The following is a 10,542-nucleotide window of genomic DNA, read 5'->3' as shown; positions in this document are numbered from 1 at the left end:
ATGGATAAACTACATGACTCTCCACTGGAGGTGGGAATTGTGCTCTGGAGGAAACGATTCTGAAAGAGCCTTCGGACCTCTTCGATAGAGTGACGGAATTATGCCCAGCTACCTTTCTCTCTAGGCTTAATAATGAAAAGTGAGATATGGAATTCGGTGGCAAAATTACATGGATGTGTGCACCAGTTACATCAGTAGCGTAGCGTAGCGTAGGGGGGCGGCCCGCTCCGGGCGGCACTTTTTAGGGAGCGGCAAAATTTGACAATAAATAATAATAATATCTTGTAAGAATTTGAACCATTATTTCATATTTCTGTCCACCTACGATTCAGACCGATTGAAATGAGCACGGAATAGGGGGAATAGTGTTACCATCCGACTCGCCATCCGGGGATATCGTGCGCAACCTGTCGACTTTTCTTTTTCTTTTTTTGCTTGTACGATTCATTCGTACCCATATACACCTCCAATATCCAATAGTGCTAGTCATCTAGATCAAGGGTGGGCAACCTTTTTTATAACATGGGCCAGAATAAATTTTACGTTTTTCCGCGGGCCATAGTAGTTAATTGACACCTTGTAACCTGTAAACTTTTAGTCTGCAAATATGAAATAAATAAATAAAAAGAAATTAATTACTACAGTCGATCCCCCCTACAACACTGTTGATTATTCCGTTTTATATGAATTCCATGTTGTAGGAGTCACTTAGATTTTACAAATGCGTGTGCCGGGCTGTGAATGGCTCACCTATTTGTAAAATCTAAGTGACTTTAAACACAATAAAAACAGCACTATGTAGTTGGATACGACAGACATTACATTTTCTAATTGCATAGCTTTAGCATATAGATTTTCTTGATGGATGATGCGATGAGATATAAATAATTTAGAAAAATTCTGTACTCCCATTTTTTGTTTGAATAAGGAAATGACTCCCTTATTTTTTCCTGTCATTGCTGCTGCAACACTTCAGAAAATAATATTCAATTTAAACTAGACGAATTATATCGAAATATATTTATTTATAATTTCTTCTAAACATCTCGCGGGCCGGATAGAAACTTTTCGAGGGCCGTAGCTGGCCCGCGGGCCGGGGGTTGCCCACCGTTGATCTAGATTACTTACGTTACTCCTATACAAGTCTCCCTAGTCGCTAACTGTAACTGATTTAGAACCGGCACGCACTGCAAATTATTCTTCATTGCAAAATGATATACGCATGCGTCAGGAACTTTTGTTCGAACAAACCTCACCTATCGTCAGGATCGGCGATTTTAAAAAGGTGGCAACACTAGCACGGAATTTTTCAATACTTATTCTGTGACTAAACTAAATTTTAGTCTTTTAAATTGAGATACCTAAATAAGGGGGCGGCGAAATTTTCCTCCGCCCCGGGCGGCTGACACCCACGCTATGACACTGACAAGTGAGTTAATTATATTGAACTTGCTTATTTATTAAGTGCGTTAGATAATCTATTAATTAAAAATACATTTAGAGAAGTCTACGGTTTTTACTGACTTATCGAACAAACGAATACGAATGGACGCTAGACCATCACTGACTGATTGCCCCTGGAAGTCGGCTTGTTACAAAAACACAGCTTCCCTATCATCAAATATCACGGCACGCCCCTGGTACTGAGGTGTTTCAAGTGCTGCGGTTTTGAGTACCTTGCTCATGATTGCGAGAAAATAATGAGGTGCAGTCATTGCACGAAAGAACATAAATACACAGAATGTCCAAAAAGGAACCCACGACAACCTAACTGTACAGATGCAAACAAAGGGCTTTTTACAGAAAAGAAGTATAGCACAATGTGTAATATATGTTGACGATTTAGATAAACATTAAATGTAATGTATGTTGACGATTTAAGTAAACGAAATGTAATCGAGTAGATGCCCAGACGGAAAGGGAGCGAGAGTAGCTCGAAGTAACCAGCTGGATGTAGAAGTGTTGAGTTGTATTAATAAAGAGTTATTCGTACCATATTATCTGGTCAGTTGAGTCGTTTATAATACATGGTGGCAGCGTAGAGGAAAATTTATCAGATCCCAGCGCCAGAAGTTTTTAATTTTCGCAGTAGCGTAGCGTAGTGGGGGCGGCCCGCCCCGGGCAGCACTTTTTAGGGGGCGGCAAAATTTCACAAGAAATGATAATAATATCTTGTGAGAAATTGAACCATTTTATTTCATATTTTCGTCCACCTACGAATCGGACCGATTGAAATAAGCACGGAATAGTGTTACCATCCATCCGGATATCCACGGACGGCAAGTCGATTCCCGGACTATCGTGTGCAACCTGTTGACCTTATTTTTTTGCTTCTACGATTTATTCGTATATATATATATATATATATATATATATATACACCTCCAATATCCAATACAGCTAAGTCACTCGCGTTACTCCTATCCAAGTCTCCCTAGTCGCTAACTGTAACTGATTTAGAACCAGCATGCACTTCACATTATTCTTCGCATTGCAAGATGACATACGCATGAATCAGGAACTTCTATTCGAACAAACCTCACCTGCCGTCCGGATCACAGATTTTAACAAGGTGGCAACACTAGCACGGAATTTTCATTACTTATTCTGTGACGAAACTGAATTTTAGTCTTTTAAATTGAGATACCTAAATAAGGGGGGCGAAATTTTCCTCCGCCCGGGCGGCTGACACCCACGCTACGCCACTGAATTTTCGTCCTGAAGATTGGAGAACATGGATAGGGCGTTTCGAACGATTTCGAACAGCGTCTGGACTCCATAATAAAGAGAAAACTGACCAGGCAAATTCTTTCATATATTTAATGGGACAGAAAGCCGAGGAAATTTTGGCGTCATTTAGTCTCCCAGAAGAGGATAGAAATGACTATTCAAAAGTTAAGGCGGCATTCGAAAAATACTTCGTCCCAACTAAAAATGTTATATACGAAAGATATAAATTCTATTCTCGGTTTCAAGGAGATACAGTGGAGAATTTCGTGAGTTCATTATTTAGTCTGGTTAAAACGTGTGATTTCCCTGCTTCGTTTCAAGACGAAATGATTAGGGACAGAATAGTTTGTGGCATTAGGGATAAAAAGGTTTCGGAACGTTTGCAACTTGAAACGGAACTAACTCTGGAGAAAGCAATAAACACTGCGAGACAGGCTGAAACAGTGAAAAAGCAACAAGAAGCTTTTAAGAACAATTCCGGGAATAACATATGCATAATGCAAAACTGCACGTAGGAAGAACGTATTTTCAAAGCCGGAAGCTACCGAAAATTCGTTTACCGGAAACAAAACTTTAAATTCCTGTTATTGGTATGGAAAACCGGTGAAACACACTAAATTCTGTGAGGACCCAAACGGAGTCCGAAGGGAGGCAATTAACGACTTTTTGAATGAGTCAAGTTTCGTAGCGCGACAATGAACCTTTTGTCTTGTTAAAATATTTTAAACAATAGATAAAGTCGAGGAAAACGAGGTTGGAGAGGAGTCGTGTTCCGACACGACGTTGACCTCTCCGGTGCCCTTCGTTGGGTTTCGAGTTGTCACCATTTGACGAGGAGAGACCAATGGAGCGGCGACTGCGGTGGAAAAATCGATAAAACCGCGTTTTCGGGAACTTTGCGGGGTCTTGGGTTTTGGTGCGTAGTGTTCACCTGCTGGGATTTGGTGCTCACAACACAGAGACACAACTTAGGCTCTTTCGACGCCCTAGGAGCTGGTTTCGCCAACCTGTCACGTCCAGAATCGTTGAGGTTCGACCCGTCCACCGAGGACATCTCTACAAGCGCCGGTGCGTGACCCGGGGCCATCGTTCTCTCCGTCTAGCGTGCCGAAAAATACCCAAGGACCGACCGAACAGTCGAACTTTTCCGTTTTTATTGGAACTGTTAGAGTAACCCATCGTTGGATAGGCGCTCTCTTGGCTCATTGAATTATTGTAACAATTTATGTATATTATTAAACGGTTTTATATGGTAAATCTGTCGCGGGGAGTCATTCTGCGCCCACAAGACGGCATTGACCGCTTGGCTGTCGAAAACTCCTCACCCCAATCGGCTGACCTCACAATTCAATTGCCCTGCTCGTAAGGCGATCTATAATAAGTGCAAAAAAGTAGATCATTACGCAAAGGTCTGTAAAGCTAACGTGAGTATCAATGAAATAGGAGAACCTAATCAAAGTTCATTTCTAGGACATGTTAAAGGGTCAAGTAATATAAACAATAGCGTTAAGAAACAGCTTAACTTGTAAAGTTATGTATAACAGAAAAGTAAAAGTAGTTTGCTTGTTTAAGTTATGACAACGCAACACTTGGGCGATCTGCTTAGGGGGATGCCTTCCGGAAGGTCTTTTTTAGGGAAACTGGCCCCTATTTAAGCGTTACAGACATGGAGAAAACCCGGGAAAACTCCACGTGGCCATCCCGTCCAAACGAGGCGCGAACTACCGACCGAACTCCCAGTCTTCGTTATGTCATCCTTCAGATCGACTTTTTGTCAAGATCATCTCAGGTAATTTCCGAATTATTTCTGGGTGGTGTTATCTTTCCACAATAATTAGGAACGGCGGCTCGAGAGTTAATTTTCCTTGTGAGAGTTGTAGAGTTAGCTAATCTATCCTTATCATTTCTCAAACTTCGATATATAGTTGGGGCTCTTTATACAACCATACTAGATCCTTTACGAGCTGCTATTTCTTTCATGATGTTAGTTATGCCCCTGTTAAAAGTGAATTTCGTGATTCCCACTTTGTTGTTTTGTGTGTTTTCTTCAAACTTTCTAATCAGACCACCTATCATGCTAGTTCCATATCATAGTGTTGTGGCCATTTGTTTATTTTCTGTTCAGCTCCTTCATTTTGTCTATTACAATGGTTCCCAATTAGTGGTACGCGTACCCCCGGGGGTACGCGAGGCAATCTAAAATCGGTCGATTTAAAATTTAAATGCATGAGATAAAGCAATCAAAAAAATAACACAGGTCTTCAAAAAAATTTTTTTCCAGCTGCATGGAATATTTTTGCTGAATTATATGTTTTAAAGATCATAGATTTTAAAACTAACTTCCATTACATCCCATCATGTAAAGGTTTTTGCAAAATAAAAATTTAAATTTTTGATAAAAACTCTTATAATATATTTAGTTCATTGTAATAAATATTTTCTTACAATTTGTTGATTAGTTAATCAACAAATTGTTTCTGATATTTATACACAATTTTAGGTCTACTCTTTTTTCTTAGGAAACCTTTTCTTCTTCTTTCTGATGCTTCTCCAAACTCGTTTCCAATTTCCTTCTCTGGTTTCTGGATTGAGCATCCAACAGTAGTCAGCTAACGTATTGACATCCAATTTTCCTTTTTCACGTCTCTCGATATTACGGACATCCTGGTGAAATATTTCACCCTATTCTTCATTGTAGGCTCCCAAGTTTTCGGGAAAATAGTCAATATGGAAGTGTAAGAAATGAACTTTTAAGCTATCTCGCATCCTCGAAATTCATACGCTGCTGCCAGCATGCTTTGTACAATGGTTTTGTAGTCAGTGTCCTTAGTATTCCCCAAAAACTTATGCACTACATTCTTGAAAGAGTCCCATGCTTCTTTTTCGTTTTCTCTTATTGTTTCCAGAAATCTGCTTTGTCTCCATCTCCAAGTTTCAATTTGAAATATGCAAATTAAACTTTCTTAACAAACTCACTTATTTTTGTTGACTTTTTACTGTGTATTCATCACAAACATAACAGAAGCTGTCGAGAGAAATTACACAACCTCTGCGAGCCATATTCCAGAAATAAAAATACAAGCACAGTAGCGTTCGAATGCTGGATATAAACTGAGTGTGGCATTAGATGCCTGCGAGATACTAAACTTATTTAGCTTGTTGAAACACGATCTAATCCAACAGCGAGTTGTTTATATTTATTCCTAGTATCCCAGAAAACATGTCGAAACATGCTCAACCTCACCAATAATATTACTCCCTATCAACTTTTAACCTGTTTCTATACGATCATGCGACCTTCCTCCTAACGCTAAAACTATTTAACCCACCTGCCTCTACCACTACTCTCTTCAATCATTAACATTTTTTATTTATTTATTACCAAGTCCAGTTATAATTGATAGAATTAATGTGAGAAGTCTTCGTTTTAAAGCTATTTTTTAAATAAAAAGAAAAGAATCGTAAATTTTAAGTTAACTAGGAATTTTACGCTAAATACAAACAAAAACTTGAGTGTAACAAGTAAATTGACCAGATGAAATTTTTTTGGTATTTTTTTCGTTTTTACCAAGTTAAAATCTGTAAGAAAATGTATAAAAATCCTATGCAGTTTTTTACTTGCAGACCTGTGTAATAGGTGGACCATCAAAAATTCGGAAACTTACAACACGATGCCGAATGCGCAAATTCGTTTATTTATAACTAAAAATATTCTCGAAATTTCATCAAAAAATGCATTTGTGAATATATACCTAAATGATACCTAAATATGAAATGATACCTAAATGAAATTCTTACGCAAGAAACAAAAATTGTACAATTATCATTATTATCGTATCAACGAAGCGGCAATAAAATATTTACTATCATTTTGCATAACATACTTCTGCGAGAGCGGACAAACATGAATCGTCACCTATTTCGACTCGAGACTGAAGCTGACCAAAAACAAACCAGATTTTACAAAGTTGCGCAAAGAAAATCGTGCACATTTGTCGCATTAAAATTAAATAACCTTACGTTATTTTCATTATTATTAGAATTGTATTTTAAAGGTAATAAATGTAAAAAAAAAAAATTATTCTATTTGTCACTTGCTGTCTACCCACAGCTTCGCCCGCATTACTGTATATCGAATTTTCTCGTGGGGGGTAAGATATTTTCTCGCAGTAAAATGTAGCCTATGTCCATCTCCAACGTGTAAACTATCTCGTGTAAATTTTATTAAAACCTGTTCAGCGGTTTAGACGTGAAAAGGTGACAGACAGACAGAATTACCTTCGAATTTATAATATTAGTATGGATTAATATGAATTTCTGCTATAAGGGGTACTCGAGTTTGAGCTCTTTCTTGAAGTGGTACGCAGGAAAAACTAATTGGGAACCACTGCTCTAGAACGAAACGAAACTTGTTACGATTTGGGCTCGCGGTCGAATACGAATGCTTTTTACGCATGGCTGCGCTATGTGCGGCGTGTCTTTACTTTTCTGTCGTACAAATACAAATTACACGTAAGAGAGTTTCTTCGTTCCGGTTCGGTCCGTGTCTCTTATCACCTCTATCAAATGGAGTTCGAACTGTAGTGGTGCCTATCATATTTTCCCCCCTCCCTTCGTGAAGGCTTAAATGTGGTGTTTATTTCATACTAAAATATTATTATTTATATGTATTATTAGTAATGTTATGGCAATGTAAATATTCACGTGTTATAATATTTGTCTGTATTTTCTTTTTCTAATTTGTGTTTTGGAATGTAACACAAGGGGGCGCTAAGGGCGATTTGTATATAAGGAATGTAAAAGAAGCATTGGATGATTCGGAGAAAAAGCCAATAGGCTAGAGTCTCCATATTAATAAGAAAGAAAGAAGAAGCATTGGATACATTTTGTCTCTTCGAAGACTTGGTGCTAGAAGGATAAAACGACGACTGAGTGAAAAGGGAAGAGAAAAGTGAGAACTTGGACTGAAGACAACTAGTCTTATTGTATGTATATGTCCCCTACGACCCCGTTCTGGCTGTATTCCTAGTTTTAATATACGATTATCTTTGTTCTTAGTGTTGTCTGCTTTTCTTTGTTTGTTCAAAACACGACACTCCACAAAATGTTCTAGCAATTTCCGGTAGGATCTAACGCCAGCTCTGTCGTGAGTATAATCTTGAAATTTTTCTGCATTAAGTATATCTGAATCCTATTAATATATATATATATATATATATATTTTTTTTTTCTTTACAGAATGAAAAGCTGGCGGTTTTGGTGGTGGCTGCGGCCCAAGAAGATGAAGTATGANGCTATAATGAGCAAAAACTTAAGAAACTAATAAGTAGGTTTAAAATTGATAAATACAAATGTATTCTGACAGTTTATGAGTTAATTACGCTTTCTATTTGCAAAATTCCTCAACCTTAACACAAAATAAGAAAAAAAGTGAATTTTTAAGAAATTTGCGGGATTTCCCGGGATAAGAAAAATTTCCCGGGTTAAAAAAACAACCGGGATCCCGTTTGAGAAACCCTACCTGTGTCCATCTCCAACGTGTAAGCTATCTCCGTGCCATATTTTATTAAAACCTGTTCGGCGGTTTAGACGTGAAAAGGTAACAGACAGACAGAATTATCTTCGAATTTATATTAGTATGGATTACAGTAATATGAATTTCTGCTATAAGGGGTACGCGAGTTTGAGCTCTTTCTTGAAGTGGTAGCAGGAAAAAGTAATTGGGAACCACTGGTCTATTACATTACCGCAATATAAAAAAGCTCTTTTGATGAGTTCCCGGAATGCCGCTAGTTTGTATTGATAAGGATCATTTGAATTGAAAGGATATACTCTACAGTTGGCTGCGTGTTGGCTTGATGTGTACACCTATATCCTTCCATTTTTAAATTCCATATTTATGTCCGAAAAAACTACTACAAAAGTTATTGTGACAATGTCACAATACTAAGCTGCAATTTTTAATTTATATAAAATATATGCTGTCGAACTACAATTAGTAGTGTCTTGTCCCTGTTCATCATACTTTTCCTGATAACAGAATCATGCCGATTATCTATATAACTCCGTTCCGGAGAAAATTCAGTTAATTTGGGCCTCCAACTCCTAAGCTTTCCATATTTGGAAAGCTTTCTCGAGATTAAGGAAGAACAGACAAAGATAAACAGATGGCAGTGTAGTCGTGTTGAGTTAACTGGGCTACAATTTTTTCAAATCGTAGCCTAGTTAACTCAACACGACTACAGTTCACTATTTAGGTAAATCACCTTCAATACCAATCACATCTCGTCATCTTTGTTGCAAACTTTCAATCTTATGAGCATAAAATGACATGTTTTTCTTCGTAGGTCTCGAGCGTCGGGTATTGCATAGAACTGTAATTTGCAATATGATCTGTGTAGGGCGTGAGACAGATGGTAGTCAGCTCGGCTGTAAGGTGGATGAAGCAAACCAACCAGATTGGCCAGCTTCTTTAGTCATCTTTTCTCCATGAGTCAGAGTATTGTCATGGTGGTCTGGGCTTGATCAATTTTTGAATGTATGGGAAAACAAGTACTAACGTTCTGATGGCCAATTGTGGATCAGTTGCAGGAGAACGTCATCAATGCTTGTAGGAGTTCATCTTAAAGTGAACCTAGCCTTGTATATCATAGCCTTGTTGGAGTTCATCTTAAAGTGAGAAATCTTCATCCTTAAACCAAGTGTAGCAGATCTGCGTGCTGATTAGTGTCCTCGCGGAATGCCTTGCAGATGAAATCTTAAGCCTTCGTTGCGTTATGACCATTTTTGAAGTGACAAGAGCAACAATACACGAATGCGTTCTTTCGAAAGTTTCATAATGTCAGACATTGCTGATGAGTCTATATCCAATGAAATACCCACTCGTTACTCATAGCCACATCGAACGTTCTAGAACATTTTTTCCAGAAAATATAGAAATATCTAAACTTTAATCTATAAACAATTGATATTTTCAGAAACAATGGCAAATCCAAACGTTTGTTTTCAGATAACTACAATATTAAATTACAATTTTATTATCCTATTTTGAATACACATTTAAATTTTGAAAATAAAAACGTTCAAATACGCAAAAACTGAAGTCAATCATACCGGATGCATTCCGTTTCCGCATATTAAGATTTAAAATTTTCGCGATACTCTCTAAAGGCTAATTTCCACATCCTTAGAAAATATAAAAAAAATAGAAAGTACTTTTTTCGTTTAACAAAAAAACGTAATGTTACTTTCTGTCCAAAGTTTCTATTTAAGAAATCCAGACAAATCTGGAGAAAATACTTCAATTTTTCCATTATCGTTGGATCTTCTGTCAAGTTTCCACCAATATAAAAACAATGGTTATGACGCATAATAGTAACGTTTTGTGTCGAAGGATAACGATACTAATCGAAAACAACGAGGCGTAGTAAAGAATTAATTTTAGAAGAGACAGGAAGTAATTATTATAAAGGTAAGAACAAAATAAATAAAGTTGCCAATCTTAATTGCAGACTAAGTACAGTAATACCCCGAGTTAAGCGAACCCAGAGTTACGCGATTTTCAAATCTCGTCGATTCGTCTTTTGTTTGAGCGTCCCGCAACCCTTGATTACTCACTCCCCCCACACTATTGTTCAGCTTACATGTTCGGACGTGTCGCGCGGAATCCACACACAGATACAATTTATTTTGTGTTATTTATTTCTGTGTTTGTTATATCTACGGAGACTCGAGAGACTTTACTATGTCATCCAAACGAAGTAGAACTAATTCTTCTGCTTCAAACAAGAAAAGAAACTATCTTTGGAATGT

At 37.6% G+C, this 10,542-nt stretch overlaps 1 long non-coding RNA gene across 1 annotated transcript; it reads left to right on the top strand.

Annotated features, from left to right (window-relative positions):
• The first annotated feature begins 7,512 nt into the window (after window positions 1-7,512).
• On the top strand, window positions 7,513-8,021 carry LOC111629524. Its single transcript, XR_002757347.1, has 3 exons — window positions 7,513-7,715; window positions 7,789-7,876; window positions 7,969-8,021. It is a non-coding gene; the product is annotated as an uncharacterized LOC111629524 (long non-coding RNA).
• The last annotated feature ends 2,521 nt before the right edge of the window (window positions 8,022-10,542 follow it).

Source organism: Centruroides sculpturatus, unplaced genomic scaffold (genome assembly GCF_000671375.1).
Source record: "Centruroides sculpturatus isolate CEXI.00-Female unplaced genomic scaffold, Cexi_2.0 scaffold364, whole genome shotgun sequence".
Classification (NCBI taxonomy): Eukaryota; Metazoa; Arthropoda; class Arachnida; order Scorpiones; family Buthidae; genus Centruroides; species Centruroides sculpturatus.
The sequence above is the reverse complement of the archived record's forward strand: the minus strand, read 5'-3'. Positions and strand labels throughout refer to the sequence as shown.